Source organism: Podarcis bocagei (assembly GCF_964188305.1).
Source record: "Podarcis bocagei genome assembly, chromosome: 11".
NCBI lineage: Eukaryota > Metazoa > Chordata > Lepidosauria > Squamata > Lacertidae > Podarcis > Podarcis bocagei.
Window position 1 is genome coordinate 20753596 of NC_138136.1, and position 14769 is coordinate 20768364.

The 14769-nt window shown below is 43.8% G+C and overlaps 1 long non-coding RNA gene across 1 annotated transcript in view; it reads right to left on the reverse strand.

Moving 5' to 3' along the window:
• The window catches only part of LOC308597862, a 35322-nt gene extending 20659 nt beyond the window's left edge, over positions 1 to 14663 (reverse strand). Inside the window, exon 1 of the long non-coding RNA XR_014013222.1 lies at positions 14461 to 14663. This is a non-coding gene — a long non-coding RNA (uncharacterized lncRNA). The remainder of the gene's footprint in view (positions 1 to 14460) is intronic.
• Positions 14664 to 14769: the final 106 nt, after the last annotated feature.

A 14769-nucleotide genomic window follows, 5' to 3' on the forward strand; every position in this document is an offset into this window, starting at 1 on the left:
CAATTGCAGGGCAATGCCTTTTGCTGTTGGACTTCGCCTCAAAACACAAACAACTCTTGGAGACTTTGGCTTTCTTAGAGCTCTTGGAACGGCTTGCCTGCCTTGCACCCCCACTTCTGGGTGCTCTGCTGCCTGAGGAACAACTTATTGAAGCGTAGAAACAGCTTCCCAAAACAGCCTCAGCCCCCTCTGGGCTTGGTACTTTTTCTGGGCATTCTCTAGCCCCCTCTGGGCTTTCTGGGCGTCCCACAGCCCCTTCTGGTCTGGCTGCCACTGTGGCCTGACATGCTGTCTTCAGTGGCTGCCACGCTACCCAGGGCTTCCTCCCTTGGAGTATTGCCAACAGCCAAGAATCAACGCTGGCCCTTAAAATGGCTAGGACCCTTTGGTCTCTCTAGAACATCAGGCACGTCTGCTTCACAAGCTTCCACTGCGCCTGCAGACTTCTCAATGGGTTGGGCAAAGCCTGTTTCAGCCTCCTTATATTCCATAAGGGTGAGAACCAAATGGGGCACATTCACATGCATCTCCTGGCCAAACATGAACTTGTCTGCTTCTTCCACTAGTGTGGTGGTGGCAGTGACAGGCCACAGACAGGGTGGCCAGCCTTTCACTGTGGAATCTAATTACTTGATAGTCTCAAAGGCTTCTTGTTGGGCCGGTCCCCACTCAAAGGGGTCACTTTCCCTTCCTCTGGTAACTTCATTTAGAGGTTTTGCTAAAATACTGAAGCCTTGGATCAGGATTCTGCAAAAGCCTGCTGTTCCACAACTTTAAACTTGTCTTTTAGGAATATCACAATCTCTGCCTCTTTTTTTGCAGTGACCTTTTGACAATTTCTAGATGGTCAGTATGTTCAGCAAGTTGTCTGGATAAATTAGCTAAATCTTCATCCCTTTTTTTTGCATTTTGTAAAGTGAGCTGGTTGTGTGAATCTTTCACTGATTTCAGCTCATTCACAAAACTTTGTTCTTTGTTTTTCTTTTAATTTTAGTAACTTGTTCAATTTCTCCTTTACAGAGATATGTTCATCGACCTGAGATTTAAGATGGTCTGTTCCTCCTTACATTCTATTTCTGTTTCTTGCAATTTTTAGCTGATTTACTTATTTGTTCTTTAAGCAATTTAATTTGTGACTCACACTCCATGAGTTTGTTGTTTTAAGTAACATCACAAGTATTGATTGTAGAATGAAGATCTTTAACTGTTTGGCTAGTCTCTTTGTTTTGCCTAACAAATTCTTCATTCTCTTTTGTTTTACTAACGTTTTCAATTTTTTTTTTTTTCCTCAGCCAGTTCTGATTTTATTGCACTTAACTGGTCAGAAAGTTCTGAAAGCTTTCTGCCTCCACTGTTCACACCTTTGGTTTGTAGATCTTTCAGTAACTGGACTTCCCTTTCAGCCTTAGACAACACTATTTCCCTGTCTTGCATTTCATCCTCTTTGCACTTGATCTGACATTTCAGAATATTAATCTGCTCAGAATACACATTTGTATTTGAAATAATAGCAGAAATTTCTTTGTCTTTCTCAGCTAAAACCTCTCTGAGGTTGTCAAATTCTCTTCCATACCTCTGGAGGTCTTGAATTAGTTGAGACCTCTCTTCTAAATGACTTGTGTTTAATCTATTAAGTCCTTCATTTGTCTGTTCAAGATCCTGTTACATTAATTCTATAGTAGCATCCTGTTTCATGCTCTTTTCTTTTATTTTCCTCTGTTAATGCAGTAATAACTGCTTACTGTTCTGTACACTCTTCTCCATAAACACTGCACTTCTTCTGGACATCTTCCCTCTCCAAAACCTGACATGAGGGAGTGACTTTGCAATGTTCAGTCCTGCATTTCTTCAACCGGGGGGGGTGATTGTCATCTACCACCTTCAGCCAGTTGTCTATATAGGGAATCTGGTCAGGATGTCCCCCCTGGTCTATGCTGATTTTGGTCCTTCCTTGAAGTTGTTTAACATACATTGAAGGGGAATTACTGGACCTTTCAAGGCTTTCGAGCCTCCCCCCTCCCATTTTCAGTATGGCCCTGTACAGCGTCCCCACACCAATCACTCACACATTCATTTCGCAACTTTTCTCACCCAGGTGCAGTCGCCCGACTGGGAAATGGAGTACTTGTTGCTACGACCCCAGGGGAATGCCCCGGGGTAACACACATACATGCACAAAATGCCTCTCTCGTTGGACGCTTGCACGACACACTATCCACCCTGTGCCCCCCCTTTTTCTCCTTCCTAATACCAAAGCGTGGGTGGTTGTCAGCAGTCAACCCTTCTACTTAATGCCACTATCCACGCTGGAGATGTGATCAGTATCTCCCTTCTCCTTAATTAAAAGGAGGATTTCCTATCCCCTCAGGGCTTATTGCCATGTACTCACCCCAGCCGGCTTTTCTCTGTCCTGTCCTCCCAACCTCGGCTCTTCAAATCCGTTGTCCTCTGTCCCAGGATACAGCAAGAGGGTCAAGTTGCCTTCTGCCCCCCTCCGAAGAAAAGGTTCGGTGTGCACGTGGAAGCCAGGAGGTCTGTTGACCCTCCCCTGTCTCTGCCCAGAGGGCAAGGGAGCTGCCTCCTGGTCTCTGAGGACACTTAAAGTCCTTCTGATCCGAGTCACTTTTGGCACCAGAAATGAAAGGGACATCGGTATTCAGACCAGGAATGTAAAAATCAGGCAGCAAAGTTTCTTAAAGAAAAAGTTTTTATTTGGATTTTTGTCCGACAAAAAGCAAATAGGGTGCATTCAGGAAAATGAAGAATGCCCGCCCCCCCTTTGGGGCAGTCAACTTATATATCTTTCTGCAAAGCACAGTTCAGCCCCTTGGCATCCCTTTAGCCAATGATTGACAATTTCCTATGGTCATTGATACATATTCATTAAAGCTCAACCAATGAATAAATTTGGTGTGTCCTTTTGGTTCCAAGTTGCCTATTCCACTAGGTGGCGCTACTGGCTTATAATCTACTTAACCTCTGTACTAGTTCCAGGAAGTGCCCCTGAACCCCCCGCTTCCAAGAAATGTCCTTGTGGTTTAGCAACTTCACACCTAAGCGTTATATCTGGAGCCTGGCGGTCAGCAGACATCCTGCTACTTGCCTTTGTCAGGGGTCGTTTCTCAGAAATGGCTTAACCTCAACTAGCAACTTCCTGCAGGGGCAAGCTAGCGGCACCCACAAGCTTGCATGCTTGCTGCCTCTGCAAAAGGTGGCAAAGTGACAAACATGAGAAAGAGAAATAGTCTTTAGCTTTCTAAAATGGCTTTGTGCTTTTAGCTTTTTGATGGCCCTATAATATGGCTTTAGAGGTTCTTAGCCTGGCTCTCTATTGGTCATCCTGACCTTCACCCCTGCAGGAGCACTTAATGAATTTTCTAAGTTGCATTTACTTTCATGGGCTCTGTCTCCATTGGGACATCTTCACTGCTTCCATCCAGTCCTGAACACCCTGCCTAATTCCTGAACTTCTGAATCATGACTCCTGAATGGTGTGACTTCTGCCAAGCCTTTACCACTGCTTGCCTGAATAAACACTTTTTTTTACTTACTTTACTTTTTTACTTACACATAAGAGGCTTTGTGTATGTTGTAGCATCACATGCAGTCTAGCCTAAGCAGGATCGCTCCCTTTAAGAGAGATAACACAACAATACAATCCTATGCCTATTTACTTGGAAGGAAGTCCCTCCCAAGTCAGTTGAACTTACTGCCTGTAACTATATGTAGGACTGAGCCTAAGCACACAGAACTTTTCAGAAGCAAAGGCTAGTTAACTGGGCAGAAAAATACTTTTCCACGATATGGAAAGCGAATGTTCATGCTGTTTTAGTTGACAGAGCCCAAATACTAATAATTTCCAAAACATTTAATGCAATGGTTTAGATACAAAGAAACGTGAGTGGAAGTGGAGAATATAGTGTTATTCCATGGACTCTTACAAAACTGCTAAAGTTTCTCAAAATAGCACCACCATGCTTAGGGGTAGTATTACAGAATGAGAAACAAGGAGAATATGGAAAATATATACAGGCTGGAGTAGGCTATTAGAAGGGCCTGAGGGGGGAAAGTAATTTCTTCTTTTTCTAGTTCATAACCAATCCTGCCATGAGCAAAAGCAGCTTTCGAGTAGTACAGGGGTGGCCAACTCCCAAGAGACTGTGATCTACTCACAGAGTTAAAAACTGGCAGTGATCTACCGCCTTTTTGGGGGTTCAGGTCAAAGTTCTTGAGTTTTTTCAGGGAGGAGGTAAAATGTTGAGCTTTTTCTAGGGGAATCACAGTTGTTCAGCTTCTTTGGGGGGAGCCAATGATCTACCAGTGATCTACCGCAGACGTCCAGTGATCTACCAGTAGATCACGATCTACCTGTTGGACACGCCTGCAGTAGTATTATTGCATAAAAGGGTAAAGGGACCTCTGATTGTTAGGTCCACTTGCGGACGACTTTGGGGTTGCGGCTCTCATCTCGCTTTACTGGCCGAGGGAGCTGGTGTACAGCTTCCGGGTCCTGTGGCCAGCATGACTAAGCTGCTTCTGGCGAACCAGAGCAGTGCATGGAAACACCGTTTACTTTCCCGCCGGAGTGGTACCTATTTATCTACTTGCACTTTGTGCTTTTGAACTGCTAGGCTGGCAGGAGCAGGGACCGAGCAATGGGAGCTCACCCCATCGTGGGTATTTGAACCGCCGACCTTCTGACTGGCAAGCCCTAGGCTCTGTGGTTTAGCATATTTGGATATAATCATTATCTTTGTGCCAGAATACCCGAAGATTATTTTTTCCTGTTTTTGTTCTTTTGCTTAAGAAAGCAGTCTACTTGATAAAAGGGTCATAGATTAAATTTTAAGGGCCTGAGGATAGACTCATCAGATATAATTTTAAACCACAGATGTTCATCTACCCTGATGGACAGAGGAAGCTTTGGCTTCAGAACAGAGTGGTCCTGCTTGATTATACAGTAATGCAAGCACAAGTTTTGCGTCAGTCCAACAAAAAGATGTGACTAGACACAGTAACTGTCCTGGGGTTAATACGTGCCTAAGCTCATAGTGCAAATATGGGCAATCATTTGATCAAGTATAGCAAACAAAGCTTAGCAACAGCTGTGCTTACAGCACAGCGGTCAGCTCCCCAAATCAGTTTGCACAAGAGTCGGGCAGCTCAAATCCCGCAGTTGACCCAGAAAGACCTGGCTATGGAAAGCAGTGACCCTTCCAGATGGGTGTCCGTTGTGGGATTAATGTCCACCATACATACAATTTTTTGTAGTCCCCATACACCACCTTTGGTATCAAAATGCCAGCCTATATATAACCCAAATTTCCCCTTACCAAAGGAAATCCACTAAGTAAAAAACATCCTGCTGCCAATGTGAAATTGGCAATATTTCAGTGACCCATTTGCAAATTAAGCAATCCCTGGTGGTCAGACATACTAGTACAAACTCTGGGCCAGTTTTTACTTTGAGTTTCTTAAGATTCCTGGAGTAAAACATATTTTTCTAGCTTTTATTATATAGCTCTTTAAATGTGAATTAGTTTTTCCTCTTTTTTAAAATCTGGGAAGATACTCCTTATCACAGTGTTTCCCAACCGGTGTTCCGCGGCACACTAGTGTGCCGTGAGACATCGGCTGGTGTGCCGTGGGAGGGAGGCGGGCGAGTCGGGCGGTGAGAGGCGGCGGCGGCGAGGATCCGCGTCGAGCCGGGGGCGGCTCCGCGGTGGTGGTGCCGAGCGGCGGGGCAGCGCGTGCAAATGGAGGAGCGCGAGACAGCGGAGGAGGAGGAGGCCGGCATGTCCGGGCAGCAGCAGCAACAACAGCAGCAGCAACTCCCGCCGCCGCCCCCTCCTCCGCCCGCTATCGCCGCCACCACCACAACAGCCGCCGCCGCCTCAGCTGCCGCCGTCCCTCAGTCCCTCGCTCTGCTGCCTCCCCACCCCCACCCCCAAAGCTTGGAGGTTCCCCGGCAAGGGGGAGGGGGAAAAAGTGAAAACTTTCACTTTCGTGCGTCCCTCCCGGCGTGACGCTGCGCGCTGACGTCACGGGGCAGTAATGGTGGTGTGCCGCGAGATTTTTTTGATTAAACAGGTGTGCCGTTGCCCAAAAAAGGTGGGGAAACACTGCCTTATCAGAATTGAGTCCCAAGTTGCTAAGGACTTTATATCCTCATAACAAAATCCTGAATCAGTAGCTCAGCAACAGTGAGTATTGTGGTTTAAGGTGGTCATATATCCCTTCTCATTGCCTCCCACAGCAACCAGGCTTCAGCATTCTGCACCCTAAATCAGCTGCCTGAGCTGACTACCTCACTCTGCCTAATGACAGAGCTGGTCCTGGTGCCAAGTCTCTCCATATATTAATATTTAAAGGATACTTTAACAATGAGCCAAATATTAGTCCTTTATTATTCTCCCCCCTCACCATTTATATCAACTGATGGATTAGGAATCACATTTAAATCTGACAAATTTGGATTGGGTTGAGTGAATCTTACAGTAGTAAAAGGAAAGAACAAGTAGAATGGTGTTTCAGCAGCAGCTAGCAAGCCAGCTAATATGTATGTGCTTCTTACTCTCTGGAAGTGAGAGGTGATTATGCAGATATTAAAAAATGTGGCTTCAATTTCTCAAGGTTTCCTGAGGGTCAATGCCACACTGCTGCAAGGTTCATCAGCTACATAGAAAGGGGACATTGCTTAGTAGCTAAATAAACACCAGCATGAATGGAGCTTTTGTGTATGCTTCTGTTGTGTGTGCCTTGGAAAGTATACAGAGCAGAAACAAAACATCTTTTGACAGAAAGAGGAAAAACAAAGCTGAAATTCTTAACTATCCATGCCTAGCTAAAAAATTGACACACAAGTTCTGCATTTAGGCAGACATTCAAGGATTTGATTATCTTTAGGGCTTTTTAAAACTGTGTTTTCATAACTAAAAATCATATCAGAAAATGTAGGTAGATTAATTTTTCCTTGTAAGAGTGGCTCTGAACATTGCAGATGTTCAAGCTCAAAAGACTGGAAATTCAGAAAATAAGATAGAAAATCACCAGTCATGTTTGTTTGGTCAATTATCTACAGAGGTTTCTCAGACAAGAGCTAGACTAGTAGAAGACAAAGCAACATAAGATAAGGTGGTTTATTATCAGAAACTTTGAGTCATCTATCCCTTATACTAGACTCATGTAACTGAAATTCTATACATATTAATAACACAAAGTTGTTATAAGAATTTAAGGTCTCAAATATATAAATTGAATGTACAAGGAAAACACGTACATAAATATATATATATACCACATGTCTGAAACAGTACAGGAAGACAGTCCTGAAACCATTTTGACTCTCCCAAATTGACCAATGTTTCTCTGCAAGGAAATGAAATGAAAAAAACCTCCCCACTATCTTTATGCTCACAAATCCTGGCTTAAAGTCACATTTAAGGTGTGAATAGAGTGAGCCTGTGACCTGGCTCAGGAATTACCGTAAGTATTTATCATTACAAAAGAATGGCCAGGCTGCCCGGGTGATCCAATCCGTGACCGTTGACAGGTTTTCTGCCAGACAGGATTTTGCTGGAGACCACCTCTTTCTGTATGTATGATGTATTGGGGTGGTCTTGAGTTTGAGGGTGGGCAATTTCAAAAGTCTATATAAGAGCTGGCACACCTTTGTTCTGGGTCCTCCTCCTCTCTCCTGCATGTGGGGGGAGCACCCTGTTGCAACTGTTTTAATTAAGATCAGGCTTACTAGCTGCTTTGCTTCTCAATATTCTCTGGTTGGCCTCTGTTATTTTCTCCTACCAATAGGGAACCCACTTAAGGACTCTATACGGGCTCTTGGATACCCCATAAGGGAAAAAGGGCAGATTTTGTTTACAACGAAGTGATGAATGAAAAAAAGTAAATTAATTGACTCATTTATTCATATAGAAAAATAGTAAAAACCATCTTATACACATGATCACAACACTTGAAGATGAGGGAATATAAACTAAACCAGTTTGGGTTGTTTTGAAAACTATCTTAAACAAAGGTTTTAGAATAATCAGTTTAGAATAATAACCTAAATCTTAACGTGACAGATTAGCAATAGAATGAGGGCAGGAGGACTCCCAAAATATATCAGCTTTCACCGTCTAGAATTTCTATAATGCCTTACTAAGTATCCTTTTACACGCAATCCCTCCCCTCCATATTTTGGGGTAGTTCAAACCTCTTCATTGTGCATTAACAGAGCAGAAGCACAAGAAGGTGAGTGGAAAGACTGCAGGCACATACTTTTAATAATAAAAAATAAATCAGCCCGTATTTAAGAAAATTTGAGTTTACATGGTATTTGAAAGAAAAAGCCAGAAAAGTTCAACAACAAAAAGCATAAAACATAAGAGTAGCCATGCAAGTTCTCACATTGCCTGAGCTCTGATGTTTGTCTGGCTAGGAGATCGTCACATACTTCAGAAAATAGTACATATTTTGTTTCACTGAATGTCTCTCTGAGGTATGGAAGTGAGAGCTGGACCATAAAGAAGGCTGATAGTCGTAGAATTGATGCTTTTGAGTTATGGTGCTGGAGGAGACTCTTGAGAGTCCCATGGACTGCAAGAAGATCAAACCTATTCATTCTGAAGGAAATCAGCCCTGAGTGCTCACTGGAAGGACAGATCCTGAAGCTGAAGCTCCAATACTTTGGCCACCTCATGAGAAGAGAAGACTCCTTAAAAAGACCCTGATGCTGGGAAAGATTGAGGGCCCAAGGAGAAGGGGACAACGGAGGACGAGATGGTTGGACAGTGTTCTCGAAGCTACCAACCAAACTGAGTTTTACCAAACTGCAGGAGGCGGTGGAAGACAGGAGTACCTGGCATGCTCTGGTCCATGGGGTCACGAAGAGTCGGACATGACTAAATGACTAAACAACAACAAACATCAACAAATTGTGATGATAACTACCGGTACTTAATTCCTGAATCCAGGTCACAGGCTCACCCTATTCACACAGAGACACCCTTAAGACAGGGTTTGTGAACAATGAGACAATGGGGAGGCTTTTCCATTTCCTTCCTCCTTGCAGAGAAATATTTGAGGTGACTTAAAGATTCAAAATGGCTTTAGGACTGTTTTCCTGTACTGTTTCCAGACATGTGGTTTGTTTGTTTGTTTGTTTGTTTGTTTGTTTATGTGTTTGCCTTGTACAGTAATGAACATTTATTTTATATAAATAAGACCTTAAAATTCCTCTAACAGAGGAGAAGCAGAGTGGAGTTCATTCCTTCTGGCAAGCTGAAAAGCCAGGCTGATGGAATATTCAACATGCTGAAGTCTTTCCATACCTGTTATCGTTACTTATCCAACAGAATTCAAAAAGAGGAAGGGATTGTCTTCTTGTGAGTGAAAGACTAATGCTCAAAGGAAATGGCACATTCAAACTACCGTATTTTTCGCCCTATAGGACACACTTTTTCCCCTCCAAAAATGAAGGGGAAATGTGTGTGCGTCCTATGGAGCAAATGCAGGCTTTCGCTGAAGCCTGGAGAGCGAGAGGGGTCGGTGCGCACCGACCCCTCTCGCTGTCCAGGCTTCAGGAAGCTATCCGCAAGCCTTGGGAGCCCGCGGGAGTTCCCGCCGGGCTCCCAAGGCTTGCAGACAGCAGCCTGCAGCCCGAAACCTGGGGAGCGCAGCAGAGTGCGCCCCAGGCTTCGGGCATATATCCGCAAGCCTGGGGAGACCGGCGGGAGTTCCGACCCCTCTCGCTCTCCAGGCTTCAGGAAGCTATCCGCAAGCCTAGGGAGGGAACTCCCTCCCTAGGGAACTCCCGCAGGTTCCTCCCTAGGGAACTCCCTCCCTAGGGAACCCCCTCCCTCAGGGAACTCCTGCTGGTCTCCCCAGGCTTGCGGATATCTGTCCGAAGCCCGCACCTGGGGGGCAAAATAGCAGCCAGCCCTGCGGATTCCAGCCCCACGCCTGGGGGGGGGGGATAATTTTTTTCTTCTTTATTCCCCTCCCCCAAACTAGGTGTGGGCCGGTGCACCCTATAGGGCGAAAAATACGGTATGTCCAAGCACAGGCGGTTTCCAGTAGGGTTTTAGGCCTCAAATATAGAGACAGTCATTAGTTTACCAGAATTTAAAATCCAGGTAATTCCCTTAAAACTTCCTCCTTTCTAAGGACTATGGCATTTGTCAGAATGCTTTGAAAAGATGCAACAGACAACAATCACATTCATACTAGCTTGAAAAAAAGATAGAAGGCTATTCAAGATACCCAATTGTATTCATTACAAGATACCCAATTGTAAACATTAATCCAAACAGATTCAACAAAAAGCAATCAAATATAGAAAATTAATTACAAAAACTTCTTTGGAGCTAAGTCCCCTACTAACATCCACACAATATTTCTCATTACAAGGAACAAACAGTTCTAGTCCACACTTGTGTATGATCATGCAGGCTGTTCATTCATTTCAAGCTCAGGCAACATCAAAAACAAAATACCATCCTACTCTGTTTATTTCCAGAATGGAATGTATCTGAGTCTTAATTCTAGATCACTAAATTCCTCTTGAAGTGTGTATACAAAAACTTCCTCAAGTGACTCAACAAGGTTATTCATACAAATGAACACATATTATTGTCACAAATCAGTGCTTACGTAGCCAGCGTCTGCTACAACCAGGCTTTCCCCCCTCCCCGCCTCCAGAGCTTGAAAAGAAAAAAACCCTATAGCTTTTCCTGCTTTTTATCACCAAAGTAGACAGAATAATTTTTAAAAGGAACTCGACAGGTTGTACTATGCCTTCTTCCACCAGATCTACTTCCACTGATTTGAGGAACATGGATACAAATCTTCAAAATCTGTAGATTATGCAAGTGCAACAAAGGAGTATTTGTCCAATACGTAAATGTCCCTTATTGTGCTAACAATCCCTTCTTGGTGGTTGGGGCTGCCAAAATGTTTTATATCATCATAATTACCTGTGACATAGCTACCTGATAGGAATAACTTTTTTATTCCCTGGAATTTTACACCTTCCTGTGGTGCTCTGTCTATTTTCTGAGGGATGTTCTTACTAGCATATTATCCCACCTTAGCTCACAAAAACATTATTTGAGTATAACCAGAATTTTAAAAGAATATGTTTTATTTACAATATTTATAAGGAACTAGACTTTGGAAAACTACAGTGGAACCTCGTGTTACGTACTGTCCTCCTTGCAAACGCTTTGGGTTATGAGCTCCGCTAACCCCGAAGTAGATGCTTCCGGTTGCGAAATTTGCCCAGGATGCGAGCGGAAATCGCGTGCCGGCAGCGCAGCAGCAGCAGGCGTCATTATGAGCGGTTTCAGTTTAAGAACGGACCTTCTGAACGAATTAATTTCCTAACCGGAGGTACCACTGTATTCTGATTCAACAGCTCCCTCTAGTGAATTACAGAAATTATGGCTTCAACTGAGAAGTTTACTTTTCAATATTTCATGTGTGCTTTTTCTGACCACCTTGTTAAGTGACTCCAAGATGGTGGCTTATTTTACAAAGGTCAGCAACTTTTGGAAAACCTTATCTGTGTACCTGAGACTGCAGTCCAGTACTCATTTGCCTGGGAAAAAGTCTCAATGAAATAAATGGAACTTAAGTCTAAATAGACACGTGTGTCTATTGCACTGAGACTTTGGTTACATACAAACCATACATTTAAAGCACCCCCCATAAAGCACCCCCCCCATATATTCCCTACTGGAAATAGTATAGGCCTGGAGAGTTAAGAGCATTATTTTCAGTCTTTTATTGTTTGTTTGTTTGTTTGTTTGTTTGTTTGTTTGTTTGCTAAATATGTATACCTCCCTTCATCCGAAGATCACAAGGCAGCTCACAACATAAAAATACAAAATGAGAATACAAAACACATAATAAAAACTAACACAAACCAACAACCCCCCTCCCTCCCTCACATATTTTTTATTGAATTAGCAGGGTAGGACTTTTACTGAACTTTGTGATTTGCAATTCTTATAGAAATTTTTAAAAAATTAAAAACTGGAAAGCTGATTAAATCAATGATTCAGGGAAAGATTAGATGACCCTTGGGGTCCCTTCCAACTCTGCAATTCTATAATTCTATGAAATACTCTATACTCAACAACGGTTGGCTATGGGGCCGTAGGATTTGGCAGGTGCCCCACTACACTGACAGAACACGAGATATTTTGTCACCATGACAGATACACCAGTGGAACACTCCATTGTCTGCTCTCTCAAGTACCCTGGAGTGTGATGTTGCCAGGGTGTTTGAGGAAGTCAAACGGAAGGAGGGAAGGAGGAAGCGGTGGAGAAATGTTAATGAAAATTATTGAGATGCTGCCTGGCAAGGTTGGCTTATTGTGCAAAACAGATGAGGGAGAAGGTTGGTTATGCAAGTTACCACCAGGAGAGAGACAGTCAAAAGGACTGGGCCTTGCAAGAGTCAGGCTATTGGTCCATGAAGGCTTCCCGGAGTTGTATGCTGGATTTAAACCAGAGATCCTCTGCATGCAAAATGTAAGGTGTTCCACCTGGCCAGGGCTCCTTAACGTGATCATGGCATCTTTGAGTAGTTTTTGGGCTGGGAGCAAGAGGGAGCAGGCACACTTCCCCCTTTTCCCCTGGCGGATCCTGAATTCCCATCTCCTGCTTCTCAACTCTGTGCATATCTGTATTTCTCATTGTTGATTCTTCATCTGGCCCTTTCCCTTTGGCGGTGTGACCCCCCCCCCCAGTCTTTCCCTCCCTGGGTGGGATCAGAATCCTAGGGGTGATTTATATACACTTTGCAGGTACTCTGCCCAGGGAGCTTATGCGTGAGTTGTATTACATGGCCTCTCCTTCCTTCCGGATAGTTCTTGTGAGGAGCATAAGGGATTCAAACCTCTACCCACAGAGATAGCTGGAGACTTGCTATACTATGGGCATTGCTGGCTGTGTGCCTGGGAGTGATGACTTGAGAGTGCTCTGGCATCACTGTACATGCAACAATGCTGGGGGCATGTCCTTGTTGTGGACTCTTTTGTCGGCAGTACATCTCCTGATTGTTGAGCATTCACAGTCCATTGAGGGTTGCTGGGGCACTGCCTGCTATTTCATACCACTTTTTTATGTTTTGTGTTTCCCTCCTTCTGTACCAAACTGAGCACACGTAGAATATGGTGGCCATCCTGGTGGAATTTTACCCCACCCCCCGCTCAGGTATAAATACAGTGGTGCCTCGCAAGACGAAATTAATCCGTTCCGCGAGTCTCTTCGTCTTGTGGTTTTTTCGTCTTGCGAAGCACGGCTATTAGCAGCTTAGCGGCTTAACGGCTATTAACGGCTTAGCGGCTTTAAGAAAAAGGAAACAAACTCGCAAGACGTTTCGTCTTGCGAAGCAAGCCCATAGGGAAATTTGTCTTGCGGAACGACTCAAAAAACGGAAAACACTTTCGTCTAGCAAGTTTTTCGTCTTGCAAGGCATTCGTCTTGCGGGGCACCACTGTAGAGTAAAAGACTGCTTTATTCAGTAAAGGTTTTCCTGCCTCCCAGGTGATTTAAATTAATTGGCAAAGCCCAGTGGTATGGTTTTTTAACTGGAAAGTAACTATACTTGCAGGTTAACCAAGTGAGTTACTTCATCACACTAAATTCTTACCGTTTGTAGATAAAAAAATGGATCATCTGCTTATTCTTTAAGAGAGATGCTTAGCAGAAAAAATGTCTGGATAACCTAACCAAGCAACAAGCAGTCTGTGCTCCTCGTATTATTAAATCATGAGCAGCAGAGTAACAATGCAGTAAGCTTTTGAATCAAGGGTTTCCTCAAGTGGTTTTAAGGTCTGCTGATTTGTTCTCAATGCTTCAGAAATCAGAGAGCGTTATAGAACTAGACAGGAAGCTTATAAACACTGTGGCTTTTTCCCAAGAGGTGGCAGCAACTTCAAAATTAGTCCCTTGGGTATTCAGAGGAAATAAGAGTATCACTTTTCATCTTCAAGGACACTTATGTCAGCAATTGCAATTTAATAAAAACCTACGGGGTTGGGGTTTTTTTTTTAGAACGGGGAAAATTATTTTTTTATCTAGTGTTTTATCTTCACACCAGCGATTTGAATAGTGAGGGGTAGTGACCCTATTTTATTGCAAGGGTTGGCTAACTGAACTTAGTTTAATGGATTTAATTTTTCATTGCTATTATCATTAGTGCAATGGTTTTTTTAAAAAAAAAATAGTTTTATATAAAAAACATTGATTGTAAGTCACTGTGTGGACAGACATCTTTTGAATGTCAGCATATACTTAAAAAAAATGAACCATGTGTGTCACCGTGAACTCCTTGGAGAAAAAGGTGGGGTATAAATGCAGAAAACGAATGAACGCTGAGGTAAAATAAAATTATTTTAAGTACATACATAAGTCAACAAACACCCAGTGAGTTCAATGGGACTTACTCACTGATTATATGTGCTTAGGCGTATCTGCCAGCGAAGAAAAAAGCGTTTACACACATCCAGGGTGAGGGGTGCGACTTCCACACGCCGCCCTTCGGCGCCTCTTTCTCCACCTCAACTGAGTACAGGCCGCCTCTTTCCCGCTTCCCAGAAAACTCCCTCACCCGCCCTATCGGCCGTCACCCGGCAACATCCAATCAGCGCCTCGCCTGGAAAGCGCCAATAAGAACGTCTCGCGGCTGGCGTGGATTCGTCCTACCTCTCCTAGCTCCCTCAAGCCCCGCCCGCCTCTTTTGCCTAGTCCCCGCCCCCG